The sequence below is a fragment of the Hermetia illucens genome, chromosome 1 (genome assembly GCF_905115235.1).
Source record: "Hermetia illucens chromosome 1, iHerIll2.2.curated.20191125, whole genome shotgun sequence".
Taxonomy (NCBI): Eukaryota; Metazoa; Arthropoda; class Insecta; order Diptera; family Stratiomyidae; genus Hermetia; species Hermetia illucens.
Window position 1 is genome coordinate 39,939,265 of NC_051849.1, and position 14,496 is coordinate 39,953,760.

At 41.0% G+C, this 14,496-nt stretch overlaps 1 protein-coding gene across 14 annotated transcripts in view; it reads right to left on the reverse strand.

Moving 5' to 3' along the window:
• The window catches only part of LOC119646894 (myocyte-specific enhancer factor 2), a 204,751-nt gene that overhangs the window by 161,766 nt on the left and 28,489 nt on the right, over positions 1-14,496 (reverse strand). For all 14 annotated transcript variants that reach the window (XM_038047545.1, XM_038047548.1, XM_038047536.1 and 11 more), the window contains exon 2: positions 1,348-1,414. The gene's annotated coding sequence lies outside the window, so the exon portion shown is untranslated. The remainder of the gene's footprint in view (positions 1-1,347; positions 1,415-14,496) is intronic.

A 14,496-nucleotide genomic window follows, 5' to 3' on the forward strand; every position in this document is an offset into this window, starting at 1 on the left:
CATCGAATTCGCCGAACTCGCTCTTGGCCTACATAACGAACTAATTGCTCCTTACACTGGGAAATTTCTTCTATTCTATTTCCATACAATATTCATTGTTATCTATGTATTTTGCTGTCAAACACTTTTGACACATGGTGAAAGCGTGGGAGGAATTCACACAGCTTTCACAGACCGCAAGCCGTTTATTTCCACTTGAAAAAATGATAATTCTAAATTGGAAACATAGATAAAGGACATCAACACCTATGGCAAAGTGTGGTTCTTTAGCAGCTTTTCAGATGTGTCAGGCTGCAGGAGTTTCTGAGTAAATTCAGGTACAGAGTCCTCGTTGTTGACATTGTTCTTGCAAATTCTACTGCTTCTTAGGTGCCACAGATTCACCAAAGAGATTTAAGAATCTCCAAAAACCCATAAGCTGTTTCAAAGATATTTGATAGCGTCAATGAATTGGCTCACTCTTCACACAGGGAATCGTCTGATATTTCCTCGTTTTTCCAGATATTTAACAGCTAAGCTTTCCAAACTATGCTGAAATACCGCCGAAGCAGTGCAAGTATCTTTGGAAACCCACTACTTGGTATTCCTATCTTAACTTATGAATAAAAAACCTCTCTTTTTAGCCCACCTGATACTCTACAGCCACCTGACTTGACTGACCACACAATTGATTTCACCTATTATCTCTTGGCACTTAACCATATCATTCATAATATGATAGTTGACAAGTAGTCCCACACTGCTTAGATAGTTAGGTACCTTCTGAAGGAGGAATTGTCTATAGAGTTTAATAACCAGGAACCAGCGAAGTTTGAAATATTTCCAAAGACGTCCCAATAGGTGTATATACAACGTAAAAATATGCAGAATAATATCCTTAAATTATTTTGTAAGTCTAAATCAGGTGCAATGAGCTATTCCAAAGTCATTCAGTTCCAGACAATTTAGAGACGCAGCGTCGAGACACACCTTTCTGCTAGACATCCATTTCCTGATAATCAAAAAAGTCAATAGTATGATTGCGCAAACGTTGGTTGATAGTCCCCTGAGAATTCACACTTCGGCGCTAATCATTACAACAATGGAATTTGAAGCAGCCTCCACGTGCTTCTAATCATGTTTTTGCAATTCTAATCGATTATACACTTGAGATTGTTAACTCCTCAACAGCAGCTCATGTAAGTGTAGAGGAGCCAGGAAAAGCGCGAAGTAATCTTGCTTGGGTAGAGTGGGAAAGCGCAGAGTGGGAGACAATGTAGAGTTTTGTAACTGAATTTAATGGAATTAAATCCTCTAAGTGTTTTCTGTATAATTTCGAATATACTTAAAAAGAAGCTCCCAACTTACCTAATTTACAAGCAACTCCATGGAGCATTGGAATGGGGAACTCCACTCCTAACTATCCGATCGAATTCTGAAAAGAAAAATAGAAACTTCCTTCAATCATTCAATTATTGTTAGTCCACACTCCATGCGGATGTGTCATCCTTTTCGTAAAAGAGGCAATTACAAGTCGTTACATAAACTATCACTTCGAAACCTACGTCAAAGGACAATTCTTAAGTCCCACAAAACGCAGCCATGGGGACGGTACGCTCTGACTTATGGCTGCTAACGTTCTCACCTGTAATATTCTACCAGTAAACTCTCGGTTAATTGGAACTCGAATCACCAATATATTGATTGATTTAGTAACATAATAGCCATTACCGAAAGGAAGGCACGTGCTCGGGATAACAAGGTCAACGAAATTTTGAGAGGAAGCTAAGTATGAGGGGAAACCTGAATAAGAAATGATGGGCTGCCTTGTTACAAACGGAGAACCAGGTGACGTCTTGGTATCAATGGAAGGACATTCATTTTTAATTGATCTCGGTAATGATTTAGGAATGAACAAGTGTAGCGTTTCCTGGCATTGAATGTGGCTGTTTGGTTCACAAATACCAGAGGCAAAAGAATGAGAAATAAGAATATTCTCAGATATATTTTGAAATCCTTCCTGCAAATGATATGCACATAATAAGAAAAGGAAGGACATTTTCAGCTATAAAGTAACCAAACGGTTACCTTTTTATCACCCCATTAAGCTTCTAACCCTTGTCCAGTAATTAAAACTCTATTACCAACCGGTTTTTCCATGGAATCAACTCGACATCATCCCAGTTGTCCTTGACGTCATAATATCTATGGATCTTCCGGTAGAAATGATGGTTTTCTTTTCTGAAAAACTTCTACGGAAAAATTTAGTTAAATAAATAGCAGAAAAGCGATTACTTGATATTGTAAGACACTAACATGGCCCACTCCAATGGAATACCAAGTGCATATTAAAGATGTTTCAGGGGGTGGCATACCACCTTACATATTTCACTAACGTTTCTCGGAAAAATGTATCCTCGTTTCTCATGACTAACTTTCTTCAGTTCAAACTAAATCACTCTCTAAAAAGATACATATATTCGGCACTGCGGTAGCTTCTTAATTTTCAATCTTAGCTTTTCGTATGTGCACAATCTGCGTGCTAACCCAACTAGGTTCCCACTTGCTCATAATGGTGCTCCCTTTTTGAGAGTAGCTTCGCTTTCAAACCAACTTTTTGTACCAAGATTGGCATACGTAAACTACTCCTTGGATACACCGAAAGCAAAGTGGCATTCTCCCCATTGCCGACAATCCACGTAAGTCGCAATAAGGACAACGACCTAGGGGACCGCATCATCAGTCACCCACTCTACTTAGAAGTCACCGATTGGCCAGCATCTTTGCACCCTAATGTCGCCTTCAAAGCACTATGATCACTAAATAAATTTCTTCTATCTTCCCATTTAGAAATGGTCAGCACTCCCACTCCTATTTTTGTTTTCTTTCAATACCATACGGATTCATCACAATTCCCAAACAAGACCTCCAAAAAATCTGAACTTGGACTAAAGAAAAGGAGATCACGGAATTCACATTGGTTTCGAAAACCCATTGCCATCGACTTTCAAGAATGCTCCTACCCATCAACATGCAAGATTCGTCAGATACAGCTTAAAAGCAGTGAGTGAGATAATGAATGAGATAAAAAATCAGGAAAGAGATTGCGGGAATAGTTCAATAACGCAAAACTCTAAAAAGGCGAAAGGCACTCTCAAAAGATTTGCGAAGAGAGAGAGTGACCCCGGGGCTTGCGAAAAGGGAATTGTCTGGAACGTCGGCTCACTAAGGCTAGACTGATTGAGATCAGCACAGGCAATGCCAGCAGACGGGTCAAAAATAAAGTGTAGAGGGTTTACAGGAAGTATGCTATTCCCAGTGAGACACCCGTAGTTGAAATTCTGGACACACTAAAGCAGAAACTTACTGCAATATACAGTACAACGGTATGGCGAAAGTCATTCCAGACGTGTCCAGAATGCAACATACGCGAGGAACCAACGGAGCTTTTTCATATTTCTCAACGAATCCCAACAGAGCGTCCAGACAGTACAGTTTTCGGTAACAGAAGTGAAAGAGTATTGACGTGGACTTTGGGGGTTGCCCGCCCAGCATGCTGAGTAGATCGCCGCCGAAGGCACCCGCCATGCCAATACGCCTGGCATGCATTTTGCGGATATTACCGAAGAAGAAGTTCGACGAGCCATAAACAGCTCGAAGGACTGGAGGGGCCCATGTCTGGATCGGGTGCAGAATTTCTGGTATAAGAAATTTACAAGCGTACGCAGTCAGTTGACACACAGCATAAATCAGGTCATGAGTTGGCCAGAGGAATTTCCGCCCATCCTCATTACGGGGATTACCTACCTTATCCCTAAGAAGGACACGGTGCAGGACCCCGCAGACACAAGACCGATCACTTGCTTACCAACCTTCTACAAATTCATAACGTCTATTATTAGTGGAACCTCGCACCTTGAGATCAACAACATTCTGTCCGAGGAGCAGAAGGGCTGCCAAGTTGGGTCAAGGGGTTGCAAAGAGCAACTCATTATCGACTCGGTAGTTGTAGGACAAGCAACTAGAGGCCAAAGAAACCTCTTTAGTTCCTGTATTGATTATGCCAAGGCTTTTGATAGCGTTCCGCATACCTGGCTAATCGATATCCTACATCTGTATCGCATTGATCCGAAACTAATAAAGTTTTTGGCGACAGTCATGGAAGGGTGGCATACCACCTTATCAGTGCGTAAATCTGAGGGTGCTAATACCTCAGGGCCCATCCGTATACGGAGGGGCATCTTCCAGGGGGATTCGTTGAGTCCCCTTTGGTTTTGTACCCCCCTTCATGGCTACTGAATGAAACTAGAGGGCATGGTTTTGCAATAAAATATGACCTACGTGTTAAGTGCGAACTAACACACTTGATGTACTTAGATGACATCAAGCTGTATGCTGGTACTGACAACCATCTTAGAAGTCTGTTGCGAATAATAGACATGTTCAGACGTGATATTTGGATGAAGTTTGGATTAGACAAGTGTCGAATCCAAGCCCTCGCAAAGGTCATAATGAGCCGCATGCCGGACATAGCATTGGTGAACTCCACATCGAAGCTATGACCAAGACAGACTTCTACAAGTACCAGGGAATTCTGCAAGGAACCCATGCTCGACTTGGTGATCTGAAGGATTCTCTGATGTCGTAAAGCTGGTGCATCTCTCGGGGAAGAATAAAATAAGCGCGTTAAATATATTCGCTATCCCTTCACTTGCTTATGCATTCGAAATATTGCCGTAGATGAAGACCGATCATGAAAACGTCCAGCGGCGGATACAGACAACTATGTGGAACTTCCGAATGCATCGTCCAAAATCTGGTGGTACAACATCATCACCAAGTCGACTCGCTGCGCGCTTATTTTTACAGCAAAGTGCAAGCGAGTCCTTTGCATTTGTCGATTTGCATTTGTCGAACAGATAGCTGCGTGTTGGGGAGCTCTTGAGCTTGCTGAAACGGAGGGCTTCATGTGTGCCACTCAGGATGGCGTGGTCGCCACCCCAACTTATAAAAAGCTCATCATGAAAGAACGGGTGGAGAACGACCAGTGCAGAATGTGTGGTTCAGCGTTAGAGAAGTTGGACCATTTCATTTCTGACTATACTATTATGGCACCGGTGCAATGCATCACCAGGCATAATGCTGTATGTAAGGTTGTCCATCAAAACCTTGCATAAAAACATGGGCTGATCAAGGGAACATGTCCGGTTTACCGATATGAGCCACAACCAGTACTTGATAGTTCTGCTTAAAGCATGTATTGGGATCGGCAAGTTCTAACTGATGACCATCCTGCACATAACAAGCCTGACGTACTGTTAGTTGACAAGACGGGTCGGGAAATCAAAGAAATTTGGCGTCTCGAGCGGGTGGTTGTAGTTCCCATAATATTGTCAGCTACAAGTATTGCACCGGCTTCACTAGATATCCTGGACTTGCGCAGAGTCTGGTTCAAACAATGCAGAAGTACACCATTCTGCATACGTGCTCAATGTTGCGGGGAGTACTCGACGGATTTTCCCACTGACTTACCACCGGCCACCAACACCAGTGCCCCTTTAGTTTTTAAGTAGGTAGGATCGTGCGAGCCTAAATGCTTGCCACTTAGTGCTAGTATTAGGTAAAATCCGGCATCTGTCGAGATTGTATTAACTCGGAAATAATAATGATGGTTGGCGGGATAATTCAATTACATCAAGGCCTTGAAGCGTGTTAGGGCACTTTTTTCAAGACCATTACGATACACTACAGCACACTGTAAGAAGCAACGTAGTCAGCATTGCACTACGTGATTTGACTCAGGTACTCATTCATAGTTGAGGCGACTGGTAGCCGACATCCAGTCACTATACAAATCCCTCTGCCACTAGTGAGATTTGAGCCGCGGCAGCCTAGCACTCTAATCACTAAGCTATCCTGTCAATACTAAGAAAAGGGAAAACTAGAAGAAAGACACAACCGGGGGTGACCATTACTAAGCGATCCCAAAAGGACTCCTTAGGATAGAGGCATATATAAGGGCCAGCGGGCCGAGGATCATTATCAAATGCAAAGAAATTGATGATATGATGAGGACAAGAAAAGCGTATCAAGTTGCAGGTGCTATTCCTAAAAGTTCTGCGTAATGAGGCACAGACTAGAACCACCAGCCTATTCTACTCTGTAAACATTGTGGAGCTAACTCAAATATCATAAAGATTATGGAGCCAAATCCAATGGGAACATATTCCGAGCAGTCACTTATATCCAGAGTACTTAGGGAGTCCCAACGCAAACCCCAATTAGACTGATGCAAATCAATCTCAACCTTACTATCGGTCACCATCAACGAAGAAAATAGCAATGGTACAAGGGTCAGAGACCAAACAATCCGAACACAAGGTCAGGAAAGACAATGAGACCATATTTGTAAGGGCGAAGGTGTGAAAAGTTCACACTTAACATATAGCGCCTCTGCTTCTCCAGTTCAATGCAAGCATATATCAGAAACTCTGAATGCTCTATTACTGGATGCAAGAGGTCACTACCTCAAAAATTATTACTGACGATTTAAATATGAGGACTGTTAAGAGGGGAAAGCGAAAGTTAAAGGACGAGCCTTTGTAAAAAGTTCGTGAAATTACACATATTGCTCACAAATTTCAGGCACACATATACATATTAGTGTGTGTAGAAGGTGGAGGAGAGGCAAAGCCGTTTAGCGTACAGACCATAATCTTACAGAATATTCCGGATTCGCTTATGTATCGCAGAATTTTCATTAGTGGATGTGATGCTACCCGCCGCAGTTGGAGCACATCGACATCAGAAATCCGATGTCTGATGCGACCATAGGCGAGGCACTCACATAGAAAATGTTTCGTCGATTTCGCTTTCTCATTAAAGGATAGACACGTACCATCTTGGAGAATCCCTATTCTGAACGTAACTAGGGCCTGTCAGAATATCAACGATACTTCTGCAAGTCTTCCTACTTCTCAACAGGATAAACTTTGCAGTATGTTTGTTTGGTTCTGACAGGAAAAGTCTGATGTGTGTAGCAGCATTAAGGCTCTGCCACTAGGCATTTTGGGAAGCTTGTTTCTAGGTTTTGATAGCAGCATTAGCCAATTACTGGCTCCAGTCCTGACATAGGGGAAGCTGAACCCTCTTTTGCCAAGGCTTCCAAGATTTCATTCAACTTTACACCACAGTGTAATCACTGTAACTAGAGCAGCTACACCGTATTGAATTTGGAAATAGAGTTCAACCGGTTTCCTGGATGATTTTTTAAGTGACCAATGAGCTTGTCACTTGTCACTTTTTAATCGAGAGGTAGACTCCTGCTCCAGAACTCTATTCTGTTTTTGAGCCTCAGTATATTCCCCCATACATTCTTCTGGTTCGTCTTAATCGCAGAGTTGAAGGGTAGCACCTCTCATCTCTGGAAGGCAAAGACCATTCAGTTTCCTCCTTTTTGTAAATAATACCATTTGTGGTTTTAGTAAAATTTACTAAAAGTTCGCTCCTGAGGCACCAACTGCCAATCAAATCAATAACGTGTTGTATATTTCTACACACCGTTCTGAGATCCCGACCAACAGCTAGCACAGCCACGTCATCCGCATAAGCTTGAGCGTGTGTTATCGGATTTTTCAGTTCAGATAGTCATGAGTCGATCCACATATTCCACAGAAGTGGGGCACCCACCATGGTCTCTGGCTGAATCAAAAAGCTTTTAGAATGGCGTACAGTCAAGCGCCTCTTTCAGATCCTCTCTCTTTAAAACCAAAGAGTAAAAGACAGATTCATAGGACTTTCCACGTTGGTAAGCTGTCGGTTTCTATTTAGTGGGTGCGACCTTAGCACCTCCTCGCGAATGTGACGTTCAACCAGTACCTTCGAATATCTTAGCGAAAATGATGTCTGAAGTTTTTTGAATTCGAATAGGCATCTTTCCCAGACTTAGCTATGAAGACTACTTTAACCTTCAAGAAGTAGGCACGTAGCCCAAAGTAAAACATCCTCGAAAAGTATTTCTTACAATTTGTCCTAAGGCTCTCATCTTTTAGCATCCCTAGATAAATGCCATTCATGCCAGGTGCATTGAAAGAATACATATACTTTTAGACAAAAGGGCCTAGCATTTATGATGCACAAAACATACGTGAATACCGCACTAGCAGGGAACGACTACTGGTGGACTACTTCGCACTGAGAATGAGCACTATATGTTCAGCAACTTACACCGAAAGCGAATGGTCTCTAGGAGACAATTCAACTAGTGGTAAAGGAGTGAAATTGTAGTTATCTGGGTCGCATGATTAAAAAAAACACATTACCAAGGACTGACCAACGGCAGGACTTATACAAGCCGAGAAGAGAGATATAAATCTCGAGGAATGGTTTAAAGTATGTTAATGACAAGACTAAGAAGACAAAAATGTCATCGCTTAAAAAAAAATTATCACTCAGTTTCTACATCACATAAATATCAGAAAGCAAATTATTGAACAATACCTCAGGCCCTGAGAGGGAGCTGTAGGAAATACATGGGAGAATAGGCAACAGCAAAGTCAGATGGTAAGGCTCTGCATAACACTCCTCTTCCTCTCTTGCAGTGCGCTTTTGTATTCCATTAAGGCTTGCATTATAAACATGAATCCGGTTTGAGAGGTTTTGTGTATTGCTTATATAAACATATTTCAATGGTCAATTGCCCCATTTGTATTTAGCTCGTAATATTTATGCAGACTTTTATTTTAGAATCGAGGAATTCCCAAGTCCACCATAGATTAGATGGTCACTTCGTTCACGTTGCTCCCAGTGCAGAGGTGAGGTAGCGTCTGATGAGTTGCCTCTGCCCTGCACGAAACCGCAAGTCATATGTTTATGCACTTAGTTTATCAGACCATAAGTATATTACTGACATTCAAAGTCTTAGAATGCAAGAAATTTGCAGAAAAATGGCGGCGTTGACCTATTATAACTCTGTTAGAACGATTTCTAATAAACTTGGTAACATTATGCTCCATAGTATAGGCTATATTCCTACAAAAGTTTAAGATTTTAGTGTAAACTTAAGGGGGATTCCCAGTCAATTTCTGAAAAATAGACTTACAATAAATATAGTAATATACTATTATTAACGTTATTTGAACATGCATGGACTAGCATATTTCTTTTCAAATAGTTGGGTCGTGTAGAACGTTCCAAGAACGAGTCGTTGAATTAAATGACAGTTTTCGGACCCTCGCACTCCTACCCTTTACAGCCCATATCAGAACTAATATCGGCTCCGTAAAGTACTAATCGAGACCTTTCATTTGATATCCCCCACGGCTACGAGTATACTCGGTGCAAACAAAATATATATGCAAAATATCCTTTGCAGCGGAAATGTTTTTATAAATTGTAGTATACGCGATTTTGAGGTATACATCCTTTAGCACCTCCATTAACCTCTTTTCAAATTCCGAAATGCAATCTGCAGTAGACAAAAAATAACATTGACGTCTTTTAAATATTCGTTATAAATGGAACCCTAAAACCTAAACCTATAATATTATTCAATTACACAAATTTTCAAATATATAATAATCATTAACTCTTTCTTTGTCTTACCCATAAATTCCATCGCCATATGCATGCTCATGGTTATGTAATAGCAAAGGCATTGCTGCTTCACGGATCGGTGCGGGCAATTGCGAAACATTTATATTAACTAATGCATTCTTTCGAAACAGCTGAAAGCATGCTGTGCCTACCAATAATAATTTTCAGCTATTGTCCGAGGAAAGTAACGCTGATGCTTCGACTGACTAGCAGGATCAACTGTGGTAGGAATTGAAAAGTCAGGTGTGTGTTGAAAAATACGACTGGAGAATTAATTTTTCACCGGCGTTTTTCTCGCTTTCCTCGTAGAAATCGACCGCGCAATTATGGAATTAGTGTGCTAGCAGATACACTTCCAATCCTCGTAACGAGAATTAAAGTCGCCTTCCGGGATGGTTTTCAGAACGCATAGCGATCCGCGTTGTATCTTCTCTATCGTCTCAAAACGATTTCCCCGCAGTGGCCTTTTGAGTTTCGAGAATAACAAGTACTAAATCAGGAGAATGCGGTGGTTTTGGAACGGTGTTTTTGGCGAAAAAGTTGCCGAGAACAAGTGCAGTGTAAGAAGATGCAAGGTTGCTTCTGGGAAACGACTTATAACACTCAAAAAATAATATTTGGCGACGGTTTGGCAGATGAAAGTAATTTGAATGATTTTGAATAATCGAAGAAAATTGTCAACATGATCTTGATTTTCGATCGACTTTGACGTGATCTTTTCAGTTTGGTTTCACCTTTTGCACGATATTCACTAGATTGGTGGCTGACTTCCGGATTGTAACCATAAATTCAAGTCTTATCTGCAATAATAATTTTTATGACCGGTTGGCAGTCAGAAAGCATCTCTTCACAGAGCTTAATGCTAAGAAGAAATTGAGTTGTTTTGACTGAGACGTTACATGTTTCAGGCTCAAAATATCTTTTAAAAAGATATTGATAGATTCTTTTGAAATGCCAACAGAATCAGCAAGGTCTCTAGCAATTATTCGATGATTGGCAAGCAGAAGGGCTTCGATTTTCTTGGTAGAAGTTGATGATCGTCCGGAACGCTCTTCGCCGTCACCATTTTCACGACCTTATTTGAACTGTTTATATTACTTGTAAACATTCCTTTACGACAAAGCATGGTTAAGGCTTTTTTTACCATCCTGAACGTTTCGCATCCGAAATTTCATTCCGCAGACAAAATTTCTTTGCTCAATATAATTAGACATTGCGAAAAGCGCCGTACAAAACCAAGCGTAAAACCAAAAGTTTTGAATGCTTTGACATGAAATCTGTCATAGATGTCTGCCACAATGCTGCCAACTTAGAATATTGGTGTGCGGTTTACACGCCCAATTTAAATTGAAAATTGGTCTTACTTTTAGAACACAGCAGGATAAGCCGAGACTTACGCAAGTTGCAGTCCCAATTTAAAAATTGTAAATAACTTTCTAAAAGTCCCTATACATTCGGTAGCTTATAAGATATACAAATTGCTACCATTGATGCCCAAAGACCATTCGGAATATGATTCCTTCATTTGTTTTGCATATTAAGAAAATTCTCTAAAATATTTACTGAATTTACCGGAAAAGTAAATGGTGCCAATTTGTTGGAGATAATTCGCGCATTCAGCGATTTGGACATGATCACAACTGGCTAACATTGCATTCATATTGAGATGGGTCTGGCTAAATTTTATGGAGTCAATCGATACCTCCTAGAACAAAAACCTTTCATTGAATCACTGAAAGATCGAGGTTCAAGGATAATTCCTAATTGCCAATGCACTTTGTTGTCGATTTGAATATCATTTGCAACTTTGCTTGTCGAAAACACAGTTATCGTCCATACGTAACAGTCAACATACAAATTTCCTCCAATATCGGTTAAAATATTCAAAATCTCGAAGCTCCCAGAACATTTCCAATACAAAGCAGAACATTATCATTCAAATTCGACATAAACAACAAAGCATATCACAACAACGGGCACGGTGTCGTGTGAATGCATAAATACGTGAATTAGATAATAAACAAAAGCTGCACAATGTCATGTTATCACCTCCAAATCGGCACAAAAAGTCGCCCCCGGCGTGAAAACAACTCGGAGGATTCTCCGTTCGCCAAGTTGCTCTTTGTGCGAGCCCGGGCCAAGCGCAGAGGCAGCACCTCAAGAGCTCAGGAGGCCCCCCTACAGCAGATACAGGCCATCATATCATCCAAGGCACCTTCAATTTGCCAGAATTCTTTGCGTACAATTTCCGCATAGCGAGCACAGAATGAAAGATGCAAATTATTCAGTGGCGCGTTATTGTGACTTTCAAACGTCTTACAATGCGAGTACCCCAGCTTGTTTTCCTACATTTAGTTTTTTGAGCACTCGCTTTTTTGCCCACCTATGTATCTCTAGGTGTGTGTTCCGCAAACAAAAAGATCTACAAAGGCTTTACCTTTGCAACTATTCTGTGAGGCTTGGGGCCAAGCGGCAGTCGTACAGATACTTTGCAGAGCGAGAATATTCTGGGGTAATTAGTGCAGTACTTTTAGGAAATTGAAAGCATCACGTGCCTGCGAGAGGAGGAAGAGGGTCCATTTGTTGCACATTGGCTTTGAGGCTGTGATGATGACGAGGACACCATCAAATCGACGGGAGCACCATCATCTCGACACACTTTCACTAGAAACAGCGGAACGAAACGAAGAGCTAGAGGATTAGCTTGGTGGCGATGAGAGAGCCTTGAAAGGCTGAGATAATGGTGAACTATCATAGATGGATTGGATAGTCCTCGGATCCTGGTACTATCGCGAAGCAGGCACGCTAATCCGTGACCTGACTCTTTAGCCAATATTGTCAGGAAGCCAAAAGACACTCAGAATAGGAGTAATGTGCACCCCAGGAGCGTTCATAACAGAGAACCAACTGCAACTCTAGATTAGATAAAAATGCCGGAACACGTTACGCGTAAAGTAACTAAGGAACTAAGCAAAACATGTAATATATGTACAATGAGTATTTCCATTTCTTAATAAAAACATTATCCTTCCCAGCGTATCGGTTATTTCCAAGAGATTACCGGCAAAAAAACGTGACAAACATTTTCTTCCTCAGGTCCTAGTCATAAGGAAAATAAGCCAAAGGACACGTGAATTTTAAGCACGCGTTCCCTAGATAAACAGATGACGTAAAATAAATGAATTATTTAACCGAAACAGCCTTTTCATCCAGGAAGAAGGGAAGAGTAACTCCTCTTGAACACATGAGTATAATTGGCGATATCTTGCTGTTCAATTATTTTGGTAACCGAGCATTTAACATTATCTTAGATGGAATGAGCAAATTATTTAGCTAAAGAATTACGTATGGACTAGGTTGAGCCTCACGCAAATTATCAAGATTCATAGATATTTTGGTGACCTCTGGGAGAAAAAAAACTTATAGTGGAATACCAATGAATTCACTTCCATTGTTGCATAAATTTTGTTATATTCCATTCATAAAAAATTCGGTGGGAAAAAATCTAATCACTTTGAAGAAGAGGTCCAAACTGGGTTGACTGGGTCATAGGAACATGCTTCAATGGCTTGGATCTAGACCAATTCTCATAATTCCCGTATGTAGATAACCTTAGTTTTTCTTCCCTAATAGAACAATTCATCCGTCAAACCAAAAATACGGATGATATTATGAACTATGTATATTTATTAGATGCTACAACTCCATTATAAAATCTCCTGCGGCCCTATTTATCGGTGATTGATAGAGATGAGTAGAAGATGAATGTAATATTACAAAAGTGATATCACCTTAAAGTATTATATTACATTACCATCACCGAACGCAACATCACCTAACATTACCACATGACGAAGCATCACCGCATTACCAAACATCACGGCATTACCAAGCACCATCGCATTACCAATCATCATCCCATTACCTAGCATCATCGCATTGTCAAGCATCATCCCATTACCTAGCATCATAGCATTAAAAAAAATTATATTTTAATATAGCATCACTTAACAGTAGCGCTCTTCAAGTCGTGGCGGCAGTTGTCGATGCCAAGGCCAAGTATCCGAGTGGCTTGGGCTTGCTTTAGGTTGGCTCCGGACTGGCTTTAGGCTGGCATCGGGCTAACTTTTGGACTGGTTTCGGACTGGCTGTAGGCTTGTTTTAGGTTGGCTTTTGGACAAGTTTTGGTCTGATTTTTGGTTGCTTTAGGATGGCTTCAAGCTCGCTTCGGGCCGACTTTTCGACTGGCTTCGGACTGATTTCGGGTCTACTTCGAGCTGATTTTTGGTCTGGCTCTGGGTTTGCTTGAGGTTGACTGGTTTTGGGCTAGCTTTGGACCGTTTTCGGTTTGGTTTTGGGCTTGCTTTAGGGTGGAATCGGGCTGGCTTTGGACTGGCTTCGGGCTGGCTTTTGGACCAGCTTCGGACTGGCTTTGGGCTAGAAAATGATTTCGGGTGCATTTGCATATGGGGATGCAGATTCTTGGCTTTAAATTACAGATTGTAATGTTACACGCGGCCGAGGGGACTATCGTGTGCTGATATCGACTATCAGTTGCGAATCTGTTCCCTCGGATAGCTTTCATGTGAAAAGGTGATTTGGATTTTTTGTGTGATAGACAAACTTAATTATGCCAAGCAAAGATAACATCTATGTAAAGTAATGCTCGCTTGCAACAAATCACAATTTCCTTTCTTTGGATGTAAAAATATTGAACTATGTATTATCTTATATCCTTATGGGATCTTTTGTTTTTTTCTCCTCTTGCATGAAAGCGTCATTCCTTCTTCAATGATACTTATTTAGCGCTTGTTACATCGATATAATTTTCCTGGCCACTTTCGAGGTTTAGAGATTCAAATTTGAAATTTCAAATTTGAGTCGTCAAGTTTTGGCCAGGCAAGGAAAATTTGTGGTTGCCCT